This window comes from Pinus tabuliformis, chromosome 2_1 (assembly GCF_031772625.1).
Source record: "Pinus tabuliformis cultivar Carrire ecotype Pingquan chromosome 2_1, CPIR1, whole genome shotgun sequence".
Lineage (NCBI taxonomy): Eukaryota > Viridiplantae > Streptophyta > Pinopsida > Pinales > Pinaceae > Pinus > Pinus tabuliformis.
Window position 1 is genome coordinate 789,390,694 of NC_142299.1, and position 14,494 is coordinate 789,405,187.

At 36.2% G+C, this 14,494-nt stretch overlaps 1 long non-coding RNA gene across 1 annotated transcript; it reads left to right on the forward strand.

Moving 5' to 3' along the window:
- The first annotated feature begins 11,666 nt into the window (after positions 1-11,666).
- Positions 11,667-12,962, forward strand: LOC149202960 (uncharacterized). Its single transcript, XR_016253586.1, has 2 exons — positions 11,667-12,203; positions 12,319-12,962. It is a non-coding gene; the product is annotated as an uncharacterized LOC149202960 (long non-coding RNA).
- The last annotated feature ends 1,532 nt before the right edge of the window (positions 12,963-14,494 follow it).

Genomic DNA, 14,494 nt, shown 5'->3' on the forward strand with positions numbered 1-14,494 from the left:
TTGTCATCATTTTATTATCATCATAATCACCATTCATGTCGTCATCATCATTATCATCATGATTATGTACATTGTCATCAATTTTTCATAGCTATAGGTGTCGTAAGAAATATCGTCAACCCAAAAAATGTTATGAGTGCTCAAAAAGGGTTGTTAGGACACATGATATATGCAAGAGAAATAACAACTTTATTTTTGAGAGATGATCGATGATCATAATCATCACTACCATTATCATCGCCATTATAATTTTCATCATCCCCATCATCATTGTTGTCATCTTCGTGATGAACATCATAATCATCATTCATGCTATATTGTTGATGATGATGACCAAGATGAAAGTAATGATAACGATAATCACATGATGATGAATTGGAAGACGACGCCAAAGATAATGATTATGATTATGACCATGACAACATTTAAAAATTGGGAAGATTGGCCCAGGTCATTAGCATCGTTATCATCATTTTCATTGTAATCCACATCGTCTTTATCACCATTATCATGATCATAATAATCACAATTCATGTCATTTTCATCATCTTCATTATCATCATTGTCATAATTATTGACATTGTCATCAGTTGTTCATAATTGTCAATATCATAAGAAATATCATCAATGCAAAAAATATGACGAGTGTTGGAAAAGGGATGCAAAAGTGAACCAAAAAAATGGAGGAAACAATAGATGTAAAATTGGTTGAAGAGTGGACGCAACATAAGTAGATGAAAAATAAGACAAAAAATTGACACAAAAGTGGATGAAAAGTAGATGTAATAGTTGATGCAAACTTGGACACAAAATAGGATGAAAACTTGGACACAAAATAGGATGCAAACATGGATGAAACAGTGGAATAAAGCATGGGTGCAATAGTAGGCATAAAACTTAGCATGAATTGTGGTGAAACAAATGTGGATAAAACAACGAATGCAAAAAAGGACACATAATTGGATGCAAAAATGATGCAAACCTGGATGCAAAAAAGGATGTAAACATGGACAAAACTTGGGTGCAATAATGGAAACAAAATTAGATGCAAAATTGGACGCATCAGAAGTGAATGTAAAAGTAGATGGAAAATGGGATGCAAAAAACATAAACAATATTTGATGCAAACTTGGACACAAAATAGGATGCAAATGTGGATGCAAAAATAGAAGAAAATGTGGGTTGCAATGATAGGCACAAGATATGGCACAAATTGTGGCACAAGAAAAATGGATGATAAAGTGGATATAATAATAGACACAAGAAAAGATGCAAACTTAGATGCAAGGAAAAATGCAATAAGGGATGTAAAAGTGGATGAAAACATGGGTGCAACAGGAGAAACAAAATTGGATGCAAAATATGGATGAAATGGAAGTAGATGCAAAAGAAGATACAAAATGAGACGCAAAACCCAACAAAAAAGTGGATGCAAAAATAGATGAAATATTTGATGCAAAAGAGGATGCAAAGATGGATACAAAATTGGAAGCAAACATGGGTACAATAGTAAGTACAAAACATGTCAGAAATTGTGTCACAACAAAAGTGGATGTAATGATAGATAAAAAAAAAAAAATGAAGATGAAAAATAATATGCAAAAAGGGATGCAAAAGTGGACGTAAACATGTGTGCAACAATGGATGCAAGATATGATGCAAAATTTGATGCAACAAAATTCAATGCAAAAGTAGATGCAAGATGAGACACAAAATCTGATGCAAATCTTGACGCAAAAGTGGATACAAAAGGTGATGCAAAAATAGATGTAAAAGTCAATGAAAACCTAGATGTATATGAGGATGCAATCATGGATGCAAATTTAGAAGCAAAAATGGGTGCAAAGGGAGGTATCAAACTAGGTGCATATTATGGCACAAGAAAATTGGATGCAATAGTGGACACAAGAATAGATGAAAAAGAGGATGTAAATATGGATGCAAAACAAGATGTCAAAGTGGATGCAACAAAAGTAGATGCAAAATTAGATGCAAAACTAGACACAAACCTCGATGCAAAACTTGGCACAAAGGGGATGCAAAAAATGATGCAAAAGTGGATGCAAAAAATGATCTAAAAAATGATGCAAAAGAGAATGCAAGAGATGATGCAAAAGTTTATGTAAGTGTATGCGCAAAAATTGGATGCAATAGAGGATGCAAAAGTTTGTGAAACAAAATTAGGTGCCAAATTTGATGCAAAACATGGTGCAAAGGATGGCACAAAACCTGGTACAAAACATGCCGCAAAACCTGGTGTAAAATTTGGTGCAAAAACTGTTACAATACCTTGTGCTAAACTTGGTGCAAGACTTGGTGCAAAACTCAGTGCAAACGTTGCATCAATTTTTGCACCATATTTGATAAATGGAAACAAATAACAACAAAAACGGCTCTAGACGTAAAAAAGGAAGAAAAAAGAGCTGCTAATCAGAGGGTTTTGTTACAGTGATAGGTATACTAGCAGAACCATATCGATTGAATGATTGGTAAAACCCGATAAAAATCAATCCATAACAAGCATCAAAACACTTCATACATGTCTCATGTTGGTAAAATTGGAAAAAATTATAAAAGCTAACTATATTATTATTATTATGAAATAATTAATATATAAGTTAAACATGTATACATTTATAGAAACATAGAAAAAATTATTAACCGTAGAGATATAAACTCACTTTACCATGGAGATTCTTAATTTGTAAATAAGGTTTTTTACAATACCACACTTTATCAATACTAGTTGCGTAAAAAACAGTAACTCACTTCAGATGACACTCATTCATATGGAATTTTCTTTAACCATACTAGATCCATCTTAACTCTAAATCTATTAAGCGTCGAGAGAGATCGAATCTCTTGAGGTGAAAATCTCTTTTTTGAGTGCAAAACTTGAGGAAAGGTTGAGAGATTTGATCCATCTCGACGCTTGATAGATCCATAGTTAAGATGGATCTAGGTTGGTTTCAATCATGTGTGGCCAAAGAAAATGTAATGAACATTTGATTAATTTTATAAATATTATGTAAATTCATCTAATATTAATATAATCATTTTAAATATGCTAAATATGTCTCATATTAATGTGGTCATTTTAATTTTAAATTTGCTTGCTTACCTCAGTTTGTTGAGATGATAAATATTGTTAATAACTTTAATGATGAAATAAAAATTGTGAATGTAAAGTGACAATGTAATAGTATTGAATGATAGACAATGTGAATAATAAGAATATAGTCAATTACAGATAGTCTTCATTGTGATTTATCAAGTAATTTTCTTCGACTATTATTATTGTCACCCTTGTTACTTTTGTCACCTTTTCATATATCAATTATATGAAAAGGATGTTGATTTTTGTAGCTTGGGAGGTACTACAATCCCCAGGGTTTAGGGTTTGGAGGGAGAAGCGCCACAAGGGTCACTTGGGGGCTTGGAACCCAAAGATGGAGTTTTTCACCCAATCGTGTTTGGGGAAATTTTGGAGGCATATTTATACACGTGATGGAATGAGACAATAGAGGATGGAAATAAGAATCCAATGCTTCAAGAATCGTTGAATTCCGAGTTGTAGAAGTGGAGAAATGAATTTTTGAAGTTGACAAATTAATTATTGGTTTTCAAGTCATGTAGGCTTGATGTAAATTACTACAATAGATGGGTCTTTTCACAAATTCGTTGGAGCCCCTCTTTAGGCTATAAAAACAAGGTGAAGACATGTAATTTAGGCATCTAAGTGTGCAACATCTCATAGATATCTCTTTGAAATTTGGTCAAGCTCAAGAGAAGGAGGACGAAGGAGTTAAGGGTTTGTTTAGGCAAGAATATAGCTGTGATAAGGCTAAGCTGCTACAGGAGGTAGGCCGTAGGCATAAAGGAAAATTAGGGCATGATTTAAGGTGTTATTATTCACTGTTTTGGGTTTGAATTTGATCAGGGAACAAGGCCAAATATCAGCATAGATTTTGGGTTGTTCTTGTGTAGTTTAGGATGGATTGCCTCATGATTTTGTACGCCGCAAATCTCTAAGTTAAAGTACAGTGGTACGCAGGACTGTTTGGGATAGTTGTGGAGGGCCATAAGGCTATACTCCCACAATAGATGCTTGGTACAGGCAGAATAGGACAACAACATTACAAGGGAGGAAAGCACACTCTTATTGAGGACTGTTGCACTGTTTAAAGGTGGTTATTAGGGTATATGTTTATGCCATAACCAGAAGTGCAGGATTGCAATAGTGCACGAGTACTCAAGTATAAGTATGAGGATGTTGGGTCAAAGGTGTTGACCAGTTTGGATCAATTTTATGAGCAGTCTGTTGATGCTGTGTGGAGGGTATTCCATGGTGGAAAATAGTCTTTCCTAGGAGCATAATTGAAAGTGATCATATTGGGTGTCATGGATCTTATTGGAGGGAAGTGTGTTGGCCAGCCAAAGTAGCCCCAGAGCAGCAGATAAGAAGGACGTTGGTGGTGTGTGTTTGGGTGATGTTGGTAGCCTAAAGAGTAGCTCTTTGATGGGCGAAAGAGGCTACTAGAAGGCAGTTTGGAGCTCGAGAATTAGGCCTGCCCAGAGAGAAGTTTGATGAACCTGTGCTCATTGTAGCAGAAGTGACATGCAACAGTGATAGGTGGTAGACCTATGAGAGTCTCGATGTGTTTTCCTTTGAAGGACTAAGGGGAAACTAGTGAGCAATATGGGTGCGAAGGACCGACAGGACAAGATACGACATAGAAGTTGCAACGAACATTGTCATTGTATCTTGTATACCATAGATTGTTGTATTACTCAGATTTGGTTTAATATAACAAATATTAGTGATTATACAATATTATACAATTTTGTTAAAAAGTGTGTATATCTGTGCATATGTGATTTACTGCTTTATATTTGCGCTATGCAAAGTAGTTTATGGTTGAGATTCTTGGTTTGGTAGGGTCACTAATTTTAAGACTCTAACCTAGATCCAAGGTCGTGGAAATTTAACATGGTATCGTGTGTCTGAGCTACTTTGGAAGTAAGTAAATCAGAGTTGTGTGCAACGGAGTACAACATGAGAAGGATTTGATCACATTGTAAGTGTAGAGCTCACTATAATGTCGAAGTTGAAGGGAGGTCTCTTGTATGAGGATAGGTTAGAGGGGTTGTCCAATTATAGTCCTTTGAAGGAAAGGATCAAGATGGTCTTATAAGTCAAGGGGCCCTGGGAGTTCGTCGAAAAAGAGATCCAGAAGCAAATCGACCTTAACGAGCTCGAAATATATGAAGATTTGGATGTGAAAACAAGATTGATCATCCTAGATGGTGTGAAGGATTCCTTAATACCTCACTTGTCTAGGAAGAACAATGCACATGAGATGTGGATGGCTCTTCAGAATTTGTTCCAGAATAAGAACGAGAACCATGTATTGGTATTGCAGGATAAGTTGAAGTTTACAAAGATGATAAAGGGTGAAAGCATGACTTCGTATTTGATGATATTATGTCAGGACAAAGATGAGCTTGCTTCCATCTGTGTGTCTACCTCAGATGGAGATATGGTAAGGATTGCCTTGAAAGGGTTCACCGAGGATTGGAATCCCTTCATCAAAGGGATCACTGTTAAGGAGAAGTTTCCTTACTAGGATAGGCTCTCGCATGACTTGATTCAGGAAGAGTTACAAGGCGAGGATCGTCATCTGAAGAAGAAGACTTTCAATGATGACGTGGCACTTGCAACGCAAATGAAGGCTAAGTAGAAGAAGCACTTGAGTAAGGTCGCGTTTTTCAACTGTCACGAGATGGGTCATTTGTCGTCAAGGATAATTTTAGGGGCGAATGTTCGCCCTTTGGCGAAATTAAGGGGTTTTAAATTTTTAGTGGGCGAATATTTTGTATCATAGTACATTTTTACAAATCACCTCAAATAGCCCACCTTATTTTAAGGGAGAGGGTAAAAAAGGTAAATTTAGCCCTTGAAATTAGGACTTACAACCTTCCATTCGCCCATTTTCAAGAATAGGTTTTATTTAAGTGAATCCTATGGGCCAAATACCATATTTATAAAAGAGGTATGGTAAATTAATAAAAATATAAATAAATGAGAAGTATGGTAAATAAATAAAACATTTTTTACATTTACTTCGTAAGTCACCTTATATACATGTAAGGGTGTAAACAAATAAAAATATAAGTAAAGTGGAAGTATGGTAAATAAATAAAACGTCTTTTTATACTTACTCAAAAGGTATGGTAAATAAATAAAAATATAAATAAACTACACGTATCGTAAATAAATAAAACCTCCTTTTAGATTTAGTCCATAACCCTCGTTCTATTTATGAAGGCACAAGAAAGAGGTTTTATTTAAGTGAATCCTATGGGCCAAATACCATATTTGTAAAAGAGGTATGGTAAATTAATAAAAATATAAATAAACGAGAGGTATGGTAAACAAATAAAACATTTTTTTATATTTACTCCATAAGTCACCTTATATTTACGAACACTCAAAAAATGGGTTATATTTAGGTGAAACCTATGGCCAAAATACTATGGGACAAATACCATGGACTAGATTGTTATTAATACCATGCAAAAAAACCATTATTAACCCTAATATTAGAATTAATAAAAATAAAAATGGCACATGGTATTGACCCATGATATTCACCAAAATGGCACATGGTATTGACCCATGGTATTCACCTGGAATGTAGCCTATTTAAATGTGGGAATTAAACCAGCATGTAGCCTATGCTAAGATTCACTAGGAATTTACAATGTTTTATTATTTAGTGAAAGACTTGCCAAGATCTTACAAGATTTTATAATTGAGTAAAATATTCGCCATGCCTGGTGAGAGATTCGCCAAAAAATTATATATACATATTATATTATTGATAAAATCGCCTTCCATTTTTCCTAGATACCATGGAGATTAGCCCATTTATTATATTTATAAATTTAGGGGGGGTTCTTAAAATTTTCCCTGTTTGTCGTCGAGATGTCTGATGAAGAAGAAGGGAGATGAAGAGAAGAATATAGGAAAGTCGGTCATCATTGTTGCCACTTCTGCTAAGATAGATGATCTTACCAAGAGTTTGGAGGAGGAGGACTTTGCTATGATCTCTCATTTCTCGCAAGGTACTATTAATGTGGATGGATGGTACATGGATAGTAGTGCGTCGAAGCATATGATAGGGTCAGATGAAGTTTTTGAGACTCTAGCTGAATGGGACTCGAAGTTTCACATGGTGTTGGGTGACAAGAGTCAATTGGCGATGCAGGAGTAGGTGCAAGTGCAGGTGCAGGTGCAAGCTTCAGAGGCGCAGGTACAGGTTCCCGAGAAGAAGGTACACCTTCCCGAGAAGGACTAGGTTCCAAAGACTTAGAGGGAGTCTAGTTCGAGAGGGAGCTTGTAGATTCAGAGGGAGTAGTCCAGAATAGATGCAGAGTAGTCCATAATATTATGCGACAGTCGTTAAAACCAAAGTGTAAGGGAAAAAACGTACACCATCCAGCAGTTTAGTCCACATGTGGGTGATAGTCGTTATAACCAAGAAAAGAAGGACGGTCTGTGTAATGTCCAGCGAAGTAGTCTACTTGGATGAGACAACATTGATAAAAAATATAATACATCTTCAACAATGTAAGTACTAAAATAATCAGAGTAGTTCAACTATCTTAGTACAGGTTAAGCAAACATGCATTACAAATGTTTAAAGAATAGCCTTACAAACGGATACAAAACGTGTGAAAATGTGCTTTCCTGAGACACATTTCTGAATTAAGAAAAACTTCCAAGACACATTTATACACCATACATTACTAGCCCCAATAGTGGGACATTGGAGCCACTCCTCGCTCCCCAAAGAATAAACTATAGACTCTCAAAGCTATGTGGGAGGAGCCAAGGTGAAAAGTCCCTTGCTTATACAATGAGGGGGTATATATAGCCAAGGGTGATGCTTGACCCTTGTGACTTTTGTGAAATGATTTTGGGAAGTTTTTATCAATATGTAGTGAGATTAGGGTATTCTCTAACATCCCATGAACAAAGACAATATGACATATCTTAATTAGGAGGAGACTTGTTTAATTAAATTAAAACACAAAAGGCAAATAATTATTTTAAAAATAAATTTTAACATTATATCATCCTTATTTTTAAAAATATTCCATAGATATTGAGTTAAGTATCTACCATTCATCTATTAAGTATTAACTTAAAATTCTGGAAGTCTTCTCTTAAAATAAACATACTTATTGACATAAAAAAAAGGCTTTGTCTAATAATTAGGTTTTCGAGATTTTAGTGGAAATCCAACAAGTTTTTTAAATTCAAATATTGATTTTTGTTGTTTAGACTGAGATTTTGATTGCATATATGGATTCAACATCTTAAAAAGCCTCTAAAACACTTGAATTGTGGAAAGTTCACAACTCATACTTGTGATTCCAACAAATCTCCCAGAATCCTAAGCAAATTGTGCTAACCTTTGATTCCCACCAATCTCTCATAATTCTAAACAAATTAAATGGCTAGAAAAACCTGCTCTCATAATTCTAAACAAATTAAATAACTAGAAAAACCTGCAAAAACATATTATAGATAAACTACACAAATTCCTACACTTAAAATTATTTCCCTGTTGAAAGCGTGAGGTGTAAGCACTACACGCACATCCGCCTTCGACAGCCCCCACCAATTTATCCATATTCGTCCGGAGGTGTAAGCACTACACGCACATCCGCCTTCGACAGCCCCCACCAATTTATCCATATTCGTCCTCCGGTTGCACGGCCTTGACACGGTTGACAGCCCACTAATTTACAAATATATTCCATAAAGATCTATCTGTGTGGGGACAGTAAGATGGGATCGATCTACAGTGCAACAATGGATTGAATCGCCAATCTAGACTGACCGAATTTCGTGGAATCACGTTTCCGCATATAAACGGAGGTGGATTATTGCCGTCAACGCAGCGCATTCAATGGTGCAGGTATTCCGGAGACAAAAAGCGAGCTGGACACTTCCAAACGCTGTCCCGAATGTCTATAAGATACCGTCCTCATGTCAGATCATGTAGTCCGTATCCTCGACACCATAGTTACCCAGTTTGAATTTGATTCCATATGATATGTAAAGAATTATTGCCGTCAACGCAGTGCATTCAATGGTGCAGGTATTCCGGAGACAAAAAGCGAGCTGGATACAGCCAGAAGGGAGCTGGACACTTCCAAACGCTGTCCCGAATGTCTATAAGATACCGTCCTCATGTCAGATCATGTAGTCCGTATCCTCGACACCATAGTTACCCAGTTTGAATTTGATTCCATATGATATGTAAAGAAAAAACAAAAGGAATTATTCATAAACAATACTTTTTACAGGGAAAATGGGTCCATTATCTGGAGGAGCCATTTGAATATTCTCTCCTGGTGGCCCATGAGGATGGAATGGGAGTTTGGAAATGGCTGGAAAATTTTGATTGGCTCAAACAACATTAAAGGAATGAATTAGAAGCAGAACTTACAGGGAAGCATATTAGACATCATCAATAGAAAAGGATTTTTTTTCCTCGGCCAAACTATAAGAGGTTATCATAACTGTTGTCCTATAAGGAAAGAAGCATCAGAGATGGGACTGTCTGGACAAGGTGCAATCAAATGGCACGAATTTACCACCTCACTCAGCGAGTCTAGTCTTTTTTACAATGCCCTTGGAGACTACATCACTTGGGGTGGGAAATTACACAATCAAACGCCAATCGTTGCTCAAGCCTATAGATTCTATATTACTCAGAGATATAATCTTCGATAGACATCTTGGTTCTACAAGCTATGGAAATTAAAGATCCCTATTAATAAACTTTGTTTGTGGCTTGTTTGGAAAAATGAAGTACTAACTTGGGACAACTTACTTAAAAGGGGCTATCATGGTCCTCGAATATGCACCTTCTATAGAAATTCCATTGAATTGAGAGGACACATCTTTTTTTCATGTCGCTCATCTGCTCGGGTTTGGAGAAACATTGCACACTTCATGAACAATTCAATTGATTTGACTACAAATTTAGAACATATTATGTCCTAATGGTCTCACTGCAACACTCAGGGAAAAGTGATGCCCATTTACATCATCGGGGAGATTTGGAATGCAAGGAACCATAATATTTTTCAAGGAAATCCCATTTATTACAACAGCATCTGCTTCAAAGTCATTTCATGGGCGAGCCCCATTTCATTGGACACATGCAAAAAGGATCAAAGGAGAGCACACGAGATCCTCCCCTTCGATTATTTTTTCTACAGGATGGTTTGACGGTGCATCACAAATGGGATAGTGTGAATGTGGTGTGGTTCTCAAACTAGACAAACAACACACAATATAACCTTCACTGGAATGGTGGTAGTGGAACCAACACTAAAGCTGAAATCATGGCACTTTGGGGGTTGCTCTGGTTTGTTGAAGAGAAACATCTAAATATCACCAAAATTTGTGGAGACTCCAGAGCTATCATAAGCGATATACATGATTAAACATTTGTTGGCCTCCCTATCATCCTACTCCATCTCACATGTATATAGAGATGACAACAAGGACACGAACAAGTTATCTAACGCTAGCCTACATGTTCAATTCAGCGTCATGCATTACACTCCATCTGTGAATCAACATATTAGAGAGGTAGGCGAGATTCGGTTGCCATAACAAAGGAACCTGATTTATTATTTCATCTTCTATATTACATCTTTCTGATGCTCATTGTTGGTATGGCAATATTGCTTTGTTCTCCTATTTTTTATTTTTGAACATATGTATATGAATTGGTATATGGGATTGTCTATCACATTGATTTTAGGATGTTGTGACACATCTTCAGTCAGCATGGCTAGTTTGTTGTCTTTCTGTACATTTTCACTCAGATGTATGTGCTAATCTTTTAATCAATATAAACGAGCAAGGTTTTTTTTCGCCGTAGTTTAACTAGCCGGCGGAATTGCTCTAAAAGTTATGGAAATTCCGGTCACATTTAGAGAAAATCCGGCAAGGATTATTGTAAATCTAAGTTATAGTTGTTAAACTTCAAAATTTAAGGTGTCCTAAAGGTTTTTGATAGTGCTGAATCCATTTCCACCATCAAAAACACCATTCAAACACTGCCTCTACAAGATTTTTTGAAATTTTTTTGCTCGGATTCCAAACACTTTTAGCCCTCCGGGCAATTCCTCTACCTCGATAGAGGACTCCTTTTTTCTTCTAAAAAAAAATAAGTTTAGCCGCAATTTCGCCATATTCCTCTTCCCGTCCGCCTCATCCGATAGCCCCCCATGTGCAGTGCAGCAGTGAACTACACTTCACGAATGTCGAGGAAGCATGTGTCGGCATATAAACGGAGGTGGATTAATGCCGTTAGCGCAACGCATTCAAGGGAGGTGGTATTGCATGTCTCTTTCCCGGAGACAGAAAGCGAGCTGCATACAACCAAAAGCGAGTTGTATACTTCCAAACGCTGTCCCGAAAGTCTGTAAGATACCGTCGCCGTGTCAGATCATGTAGTCATCCTGTCCTGTCTGGGCCCTTCACGCACAGCTGCGGTCGATAGCCCATCAATTTCCTAACCCATTTCGCTGCCTCTGTCGTCTCAATATAACACACGTCCTTCCTGGTATTCCTTCCACTCAATTCATCTTTCCTTCTCTGTATCTTATCCAATGGGGTAGGGAGTTGTGAGTATAGCCAATTCTCTTCTTACAAAGAATGGAGCCCTAGATTATTTTTCACATTTCACTGAAAATATTTCTCCATGGAGCAAGTGGCCTCTGTATATAGCATTCGTTGTATCTGCTGTTTGAGATTATATGGTCTCTTGGTTCGGCTCTGAAGATTGTGTATGGGGTAGGAAGACACAAGAAAGGCGTCGCAAATACTAGCCCCAGAGGATGGCCGATAATCAGAAGCCTTAAGGACATGAGCGGGCCGCCTTGCTCACTGCAACTTGAATATCTGGCGCGTCTTCACGGCGCCAAGAATTTCATGGCGTTTAACTTGGGCTCAACACCAACCATGATTACATCACATCCTGAGCTGGCCAGAGCCTTGTTTGGCTACCCTCACTTTCCAGAGCGATCCGATAAACAATTCGCGTAGCAGTTGATGTTTAGCAGGGCGATAGGATTTGTGCCAACGGTGATTACTGGGGACACTATAGGTATTATAACTAAACTAAGCACGTTGCGATTCTTTTGATAAATTACAGTTATAGTCTTAGAATTAGAAGTTGTCTTCGGTTATTTATTTTGGAGCCGTTATTATGAGATGCGCAGTGGAAATCCTTCGCAATAGTCGCGAGTAAACGCCGTTGGGCGCAAATCCCATAGCCGTGCTGAACATTAGCTGCTGAGCATATTGTTTGAGGGGTCGGTCTGCGAAGTGGGGGAGCTGAGCCAGTCTCTGGCCACTTTAGGATCAGATGTAATCACGGTTGGCGTTAAGCCCAAGCTAAAACGCCATGAGCTTCTTGGTGCCATAAGTGCGAGCCAGACATTGGAGCCTGCCATGAGAAAGACCAACGCTCATGTACATAAGGCTTACGATTATGGGCCATCCTTTGGGGCCAGGAAAGGCGATGGCTTTCTTGAGTCTTCCAGCCCATGCACATCCTCCAGGGCAGAACCAAGAGACCATAGCATCGCAAACATGAGCAATAACGAGTGTTATATACAGAGGCCACTGCCCCCGTACAGAAATATGGCGAGTGGATTGTAAGAAACAGCGAGTGGATTGCAATTCCATTCTTTGTGAGAAGTGGAATTGCACAGGTTCCAGCATTCGCCGTGGTCTATGAAACGCGGCTGGCGGGAACTCGACAGGAAAATGACACCATCTGATAGGGTGGCTGTAATTTTTGTACACGAAAGTGAATAATCTGGACATGGAATGTAATACCAACTCGGACAATCTTTTTTAACTATATAATTTTTTATCATTTACAAAACAATTCTGTAGTAATTTAAAGTCTGTTTTTTGTACACGAAAGCGCATAATCTGGAGATGGAATGTAATACCAACCGGACAATAATACACGAACTTTAGTCTTTTTTAAGTATAATTTTTATCCTTTACAGAACAAAATTCTGTAGTAATTTAAAATCTGTTTTAGTTCACAGAGTTTTTGAGCTTAAAAGCTTATTATGGTATAAGTATAATGTGTAAGGTTGTCAGAGCACTATTAAAATTGAATTGAAATTTTGTTTATATTTATCAAAATAAAAATTATGAAAAAATCGAAAAAAAAAAATTACTAAACATTAAAAATAAATTAAATAATATTGACTCATACAAAAATTTAAACATAAAAAAATTAAATCCCTCACAACTCATATTAAATTCATATTTCAAAAAAATCTAAAATAATTAATAATTAATATCGATTTGAAATATTTAATAAAAACTAATAATATCGATTTGAAACATTACTAATAAATTATATTTCTTTTCTGACGTTACGAACGTTTCTTCGTTTAAACATATTTAAGTGTATTTTGAGATCTTGCTACAAGTCATAAAAAGGTCCGGACAAAGAATTTCAATTATTTTCCAAAATCCGGTATACCATTAAAGATTTCAAAATGATGGTCATTTAGATTTCAAAAACAGTTGAGTAACTAAATAAAACCAGGTTATATGGAAGCTGATTATACTTGTTGATTTAATATTTATTTTAAATGTATTGTAAATTCAAATATTTCTTAGATGGAAAATAATAAATATCTTAGTGTGATAAATAGTAAATGTGGTAGAATGAAAAGAACAATAAATAATATTACAATATGATGAATAATAAATGACGTGACAATGTGCTGCACAACAAACAATGTCACAATGTGATGAACATTAAACATAATTATAATTAAACAAAAAAAATGATGCAATGCAATAAATAAAATTATTGAAAACCACGTTGAATAATGTTTAATTATGTCAATCACAATCTTCCCTCATTTGATCAGGGTTAAACATTATCCTAATGCCAAAAATAGTAAATGTCATCACAATGTGATGAATAATAAACATGATATGATGAATAATAAATGCCATCATACTATAACATATTATTACAAACAACGAATGACATTACAACGTTGTCAAATAATAGATGAGGTCATAATTTCATGAATAATACGTGTCATTGGAATGTGAGCTATATCAAATGTCATTACAATTAGATTAAAAATGATGTTGCAATGCAACAAACAAAACCATTGAAAAACCTAGGTGAATCATGTTCAATTATGCTAACCATGACATTTCCTTGGTTGATAATGCTTGAACACAATCAATAATGGTAATGTGATGAACAATAAATGTCATCACAAGGTGAAGAATAATAAACAACATCACAATGTGATGAAAAATAAAGAACATCACAATGTGACGAACAAAAAACATCATCCCAACATGATAAACAATAAATGTCTTGGAAATGTGATGAACAATAAA